The sequence below is a fragment of the Sylvia atricapilla genome, chromosome 3 (genome assembly GCF_009819655.1).
Source record: "Sylvia atricapilla isolate bSylAtr1 chromosome 3, bSylAtr1.pri, whole genome shotgun sequence".
In the NCBI taxonomy this organism is placed as follows: Eukaryota; Metazoa; Chordata; class Aves; order Passeriformes; family Sylviidae; genus Sylvia; species Sylvia atricapilla.
Window position 1 is genome coordinate 30,463,423 of NC_089142.1, and position 7,574 is coordinate 30,470,996.

The following is a 7,574-nucleotide window of genomic DNA, read 5'->3' on the forward strand; positions in this document are numbered from 1 at the left end:
AAAGAAGGTGGCCAGGGAAAATAGATCAGTGATGCTAACTTAAATGGTAGTATTTCCTTGTGGAGCAAGATAATACCTCTTCTGTCAACCTATTAAGTTTTATAGTATATAATAAAAAGTTGTTTCTGGGTTCCTGCACTTTTTTTCAGTCTTTTCAAAACTTCTTTTACAAGATACCTTTATTTATTTATACCTTTTTAATCTGACTTTTGAAATGTTGTTTTTTCAAGATAAACAGAAGAAAAGAGCAGAGAAATACAGATCATATTCACAATATAATTATCACTCGGTTATTCTTAAGTAACTGAAAGTTAAGAGAGTTCAGTGAGTCAAGATTTGTCTAAGTCTCCTTATACACAGTACAGTATACAGCATTTTAATGTTATAAATTCCTAACAAGGATTTTAGAATGATAATTTGCAAAATGGAAGAATATAAAGTAAGGGTATCAGATTGTTTGGACAAGAAAAAATATGCACATGCATCCAAGTAAAACATTTCTCAGGTTTCCCATAAGAGAGCAAGTTGCAGTCAATCAAAAAGGAAAAGAATTAGGATGCCTTAAGCTGGGCAGTTCTCCTACTGTAAAGCTGAATACAAAGTCATTACTTAATCATGCATAAGATGATGCTGACCAAATCAGAAATGGCTCATGTGGCTCTGGCAGTACAATGTGTTTTCATCTGTCTGGAAATATTCTGTCTGCTGCAAATGCCTCAGGGCTCTCCGTCACCATGGATAATCTTGCCTAGGGGTTTATGTTGGGAAAGGAGACCCATCCTGCCTGCTTTTCTTATTGTTTGTTAGCAGAAGCATTCCATGCTGTTCAATTTTAGGCACTGGCCATGGCAGCAGAAAGCCTGGGACTTTCCTCAATTAGCACCGTTGCTTTCAAAGGGATAAAAGGAAGGCGTGTATTGTGTCCTCTACAAAGTCCCCTCTGGGTTACATGGCAGTGCTCAACTAGATTCAGAGAAGTAGCTTAGGCTTTGTATTGCCTAAATTTTAGTGTTATATTAGCCAGTGAAGTACAGATTGGAAGTACAGGTAACCTTAATGTGTAGAATCCCTCATTTATAGGTACTCTTTCTAAAGGAAATGGGAGTGGCAATGATGCTGGACCCTTCCTATTAAACAACTGGTCTCTGTTCAGTTATGTGCATGGAAACATGGTCTCATGTGTCTCCTCTGTCAGTGGTATTTAGTAACTGCAGTGAATGGTGAACTTCAGGCAAGACAAGGCACTGGGGCTTTGTGGAATCTTCTTAGTTTTTAACTATTGTTGTTTCCTTATGTATAGAAGCCATGGATATCCTTAAGGAAAAGAGTAGATTCCCCTCAACCTTTGTAGATTAGTTCTGTATTTTCTGGGTTAATGGCTTTAAAAACTTCACTGTGGACTACTAAGGGATGTTGGAGTGCTCACTATGAAGGACAGTTATTTTGTTTGTGGACTCATAAAACCAGAGGAATAACTATGGTCTGTCAGACCAGTGTTCACTTCCCCGCAGTGACCCAGAGTCACACAGCAGTCAATAGCAAATGCTGAGGGAAGGCCTCTGAATAGTCTCTGAATGAATACACTGACTGGTGACTCAGGCTGCTCCTGAGCAGGATGTGGTACCCCTGTTCTGAGTAGTCCCTGACATTTCTCAGACAAGAATTTACACCATCTGAATCCATGTAAATTTCAGCATTCATGTTCCCCATGGCAAGGAGTTCCACATTTAAATTATATATACTATGGATGTGTTATATCTTTATGGTCTTTCTGAGAAGAAATGCTTTTTTCCTGAATCCCCAGTACATACTTAACCTCTCCCTGTGCACATACCTACCCATAGAAACATCAGCTTTTAAGGAATTTTGCTAGTCAAAAATCATGTTGGACTTATTCTTTCAGCTGTGTGGCTCAGTCTTGCAAAACCATGTCTTTATACCTGCCTGGTGCCAGGTTAGGATGATTATTTCAAGAGTTTCCACCCCATTAGTGCTTCATTATGATGCTGCAATGTTGAGGCTATCCAGATATCCAGGCAAAACAAAATTAATCTGAATTATTCTGTCATGAAAAATGGAATTATGAAGATAAAATATGCTGATACCTCAAATGTTTTCTCAATAGTGTTGTCCTGTTCCTGATGGTAAATTGATTGGTAGCTGGATTTGTCAAAGTCTGGAACTGCCAAAGAATATGCTGCAGTTCTCTCTAAAGTGTTTTCTTTATTGACTGCAAACTTTCACTCTGTAGTGAAAGTTAATGGTAAAACTTAAAAAAATCTATTAACAAAGACTCAGTCTTAGAACTGCTGATATGTTAAATTATGCACGATAAGTGAGAGATTCTGAAAATTATATTTCTTTTGTCAATAACTAAGTAAATAACTTTTACAGAGATCTCAGAAATCTGGATGGAACCCATCATGCAGGACAGGACGATGTGCTTTTTATGCTCAAGGAACCTGATATGCCAATCAAGCTAAGAACCTGCATTCTCTAGGCATTTTCTTAGTCAGTCTAGGAGGCTTCAAAATGTTTGTGACAGTGTGATATCTCTTAGACTGGTTTGAGAAAAAGAGGATGACTCTACTAATTTTTTATCAGCAGGTGTCTAAGGAAGATGTAGGTCTGAACATTCTCAGATGTTTGGTATCTAGGTGTGCCTAGCAAGAAGAAACGAAGCTGCTTGCCACAATAAAAACACTTCTCCTTTGACAGTGATTTCAAAAATTGTTGACTTTCTAAAGAGCAAGTGTGATGTCTTTTTACTGAAGCATTTTTTATTACATTGACCAAAATTTGTCACTCCATGCTTGAGAATTAAGCCTAAATTCATGATAATGATAACATTTTCATAACACAATTGACCTGCTTTTTATTCTGCAAATGTTGGCAGCTATCCCTAGCTATTTCACCAAGAGGATATAAATAAAAGCTTTACATAAAAATGCAATAGTAGTATTACAAAACAAATGAGAAATAAAAAGGAAAAGGAAGAGAAAGAAGAAAAGAAAAGGAGAGGGAAGGAGAAAAGGAAAGGTGGGCCCCATTCAGCTAACTTTAAAAATGCTGAACCTATTTGTACAGCAGTATTCATGCTGTCTCAGCTGGGTTTTTTACAGCTGAGAAGCCTTTTTGTAGCTCTGATGTGCTGCATCGTGGCTGGGCACAGAAGCTGCTGCAATCCTGTTTGGCTGTGGAAGCCAGCCATCCCTCAGAGATACCATCATCAGAGAGCCTCTGGTACCTCACTGCAAGCCCTGCCTTATCCTCCTGTGGAGTGGTGGAACCTTTGAAAAGCCCTTGTCTTTTCCCTCCTGCAAACTGGTTCCATGTCCATGCCCACCTCAGATCTCTCTGGGATGTTTTTATTTTATAGTTGTTAATCCCAGGAAGATTTTGGTGTATGACTTAACAACTGTCACTGTGTACACTTCAGGATTTGGAAAGTGGTACATATTTTTAAATTCAGCCTTTAAAAATTTCAGCTAATAGGCCAATGCATCCATCACAAAGTCTCACTTTTTTCATGAGGTTTGTTTTTATCTTATCCTACACTTAAGATAGCTGTAGGGAAATTGTTCTTTCTGACTAGCATGGAAAACTCTTCTGCAGTCTTTCATAATTTTTGTATGTTCTTTAAATACCCTTCCTTCTGTTTGCTAGGGAGCATGTCTCCAGGGCTAGAACTTTTTAAGATATATAAACTATGCCTATACTTTTTTTATGGTCCATGTCAGGGAGCAAACCCTGACTTGATTCAGTTGGTGCCAACACATCCATGTTTCTCAGAATCACTTTTGGCACAGCCTGGCCATGTACAAGATCACCTGGATCAAATCCTGGCCTGGTGCCTAACACATAATATTTTGTACCTGGGTATGTACATTATTGTACTGCCATACCTTGCTGAGAGAGGACCCTCTGCTTCCTTACCACCAAGTCTCTTTCTATGTTTTGTAATATACATAAGAACTCTATGTCCTGTTGTCAAAAGTTCTGTTTACTAGAGATGGGGAAACAAGACAACAGTAATTCCTGAAGTCAATAAAACAGCAACCTTGTTGTGGTTTCCATAATGTCAGATAAGGTGAAAATGTGTAAGCATTTCAACTAAGCATAAGTAAAGTGCAGTTGGAAAATTTTAACAGCTGTCTCAGACATAATAAGAAATGTAATTGCCAACTCCTGAGCTGTGTGTCACCCAGCCATCAGCTTATGTGTCTCAATCCTTGGAGGTTTTCAAGACCTTTCTGGATCAAGTCCCAAGAAACCTTTTCTGACCTTATTACTCATCCTGCTTTGGACAGCAGGCTGTATCAGACAACCTTCTGAGTCCTCTGTCCTGAATTTTCCCATGGTCTTGTGATTCTGTGACCCCTCTCAGGACTAAAAACATCATGGGCACTAGGTGTTTTAAATATAGTTCATTTGTTTTTTAATATCCAAAGTAACCAGCTGCCAAGAACAAAAGAGAAGAGAAGAGAAGAGAAGAGAAGAGAAGAGAAGAGAAGAGAAGAGAAGAGAAGAGAAGAGAAGAGAAGAGAAGAGAAGAGAAGAGAAGAGAAGAGAAGAGAAGAGAAGAGAAGAGAAGAGGGGAAAGGGGGGGGGGAAGGGGAGGAAAGGGGAGGAAAGTGAAAGGCTCCCAGAAGTGCTGTTAGTGATAAGCAAAATCACGGGGTAAGTCTTTAGCAGAACAACATGGCCAGGAGACCTTAGAAAGTTGCCCAGTATAGGACACATTTCAGACATTTGACAGCACTGTCCAAACATTTGGTTGTTACAGCAAGGCTTGGAAAGATGCAGCTCTTGTTTCTGCACCCTCTTCATTTAAATAAACATTGCTTCTGCTGTGGGTGGTTGGGAGTGGAACAAACAGTTGCTTTTTGGACAGTGTGAATTAATACCCTATAGTGCCCTTACTCAAGGGCTAAGTTTATTTAGACTGTGGCGTATTTGGTGACTTGAAACATGAAACCTTTACTCAGTTCCTTCTTAATCTCTGAGATCGGACTCCTCACCCTCCTTTCATGTAGGCAGTATGTGGTAAGAGTTAGTCCGCAGGGAGAGATAACTGGTGTTTACCTGTGTCAAAACTAAACACAGAGTTTTGTGCAAGTTTTATAAACAGTTAAAGAGTATTTTAAAAATAAATCTTAATCACTCTGGCTATAGAAGCCATTTTAGCTACCTTAGGGACTGATTCTGTAAGGGGCAATTTGTGTAATATGATGTTGATTCTCATGTTATGTGATTGTCAAATAGATGTCATCTAAAATAGAATGGAGTTCCTAAGATATTTTACTATATATTTAAGGTCTACATACCTCTAACTATTTTTTCTTGATACCACAATGGAGTGAGTTGGAAAGGGAAAGATTTCTTGGTTTTCTTTTTTTATTTATATTTAGATTTTTTAAAAAAAGAGGACAAACTAAACTTAAATTCTACAGTTTTAGCTTTTGAACAATTTCCAAGCAGAAAGTTTGGGTTTTATTTTAGCATGAAAAAGACTTGTCCTGCAAGAGATCACATCCTACAACTTTTCATTTTAACAGCTGCTTCTAATCCTGTTTTCTTTTCTGTTTTCAATGTTGACCTTTTCTGCATGTGACAAGATGGGAGGAAACCAGGACTGAAATAGTATAGTCTACACCATTGAGAAGTGCTTTTCTTTCCGTCTTGACAATTCTATTTAATTTCCTTGTGAGCAGATCCCTGCTCTGTCTTTTCTAGGACACATTCATCTCTAAGGACTTTTGTCCCTTGACTCAAGAGCAACCTCACAGATTTTTGCCAAGCTGCCTGGAGATCACCTAGCCTGATCTCTGTGTTATGAAATACAGAATTTCAGCAAGCTGACCTTCTATTTAGCCTCATTGCTTGGTTTAGATTTTTGAAAAGGCATTCAGGTTTAAATGGGAAGACATAAAAAGAATCAGAAACCACAGCTTTTCCTTAGTAGCGTGTTCAAGAAAATAACCTCTGTTGAGAGCATGTGCCTCATCTCCAACTTGCACTTGACTGACTTTAATTGCATGACCATTAGTTCTTGTTACACTTTCTACAGAGATCAGTAGCTGGTATTTTCTTTCTATGAAAGAAACAAGTGTTGTGAAAGCTCCTCTCAGTCTTCTCTGACTGATGAATTAAAATAGGCATGCCTTTAGTCTGTTGTTTTAGGACGTTGTCTCCACACCTTGATTTACTTTTGTGTAAAATGTGAGAAATGAATTTTGTCTACACTATGAATTGCTCTCAGGTGAGTCTGCTTTTGAAAGGAAGCTGCCTCTGCCTACAGGGATACACTGGTCTATAAAACAGACTGCTGTACTAACATTCCCTTTTTTATGGGTGCATGAATGAAATAAATCCTATTACAGAAACACACATTCACTAAAAAATCTGCCAGTTTTTATGTCCTCAATTTAAAGTGAAGTTACAGTGTATGAATGCATATACTCTAGAGTGCTGTGATATACTAGTCTATGACATTATGGAAACACTGGGTTTAGAAGTTCCTTTTTAAAAACTTGTAATTGAAATTTACAGTTTAATTATAGGCTATAGTTTAAGATAATTAAATCTTCAGGGAATTCTTATGTTGTTTAAAATCAAATAGTGTTAATTCACACTAAATTATTTAATAAGAATAAGGTTTTTCTTGGCTGCTTCACCTGTATTTGCAATAAAGAGGCGTTGCACTGACCACCAGAGCAAAGGGAATAAGGACACTAAGGTAAAATGATTAATGAAGCTTGGTAAATGGAATTTCATCACATACAATTATAAAAATACTGCTCTAGGAAAACAGATTTTTGAGGACAATCTATCATCATTTATATTCGGTTTTAACTTCTCTCACTTTCACAAAAAGAGCATGTTTGCACATGCCCCTACTGTATGGTTGAACATTTTACAATCAGAGAGTAATTCTAAAATAAAATCATGGCATTACATGAGATTGCTTCCTAAATGTTCTGTATATATGTATTGGATAGGATGCAGTATATCACTCAAAGTTAAGGGGCTCAATAGAGCAAATAATTAAAAAAAAACCCAACCAAACTCTCAGTTATTTATAAAAGTTACAGAGATTTGAGTGAGGTGGGGCATACAATTTTGATTCCTGACCTCTCTGAAGGCAGTGATTTCAGTTTCACTGATGGCTGTAAAGCCAAGAGTCTACTTTGAGGCTGCCTACAGCAGAAATTTGAAGCTACACATAAAATTCTATTACAATTACCCTGTTCACTCACATTTTGGAGGAACCTAAGCACATCAGCAACAAGAATATAGGGTCATTTTGTAGTAATTCCTTACACTTCTGTGAGATCAGCTGCTGAGAGCTACTGTCCCGGGAAAAACAGGGGACAGAGTCCTCATTTTCATTCCATTATGTTCTTTCTGCACTACTTACTTAGTTCAAAAGGGCCAGGGAATATGATAACTGAGGATTATCTTTACTGCTGAGGAATTCCTACATGTATCATTTGTAGATTTGTTCCTCAGACTTGCACATTTCCCATATTATGATTTTGTCATTCCTTCTTTAATTCCCTTTTTATTCAGAA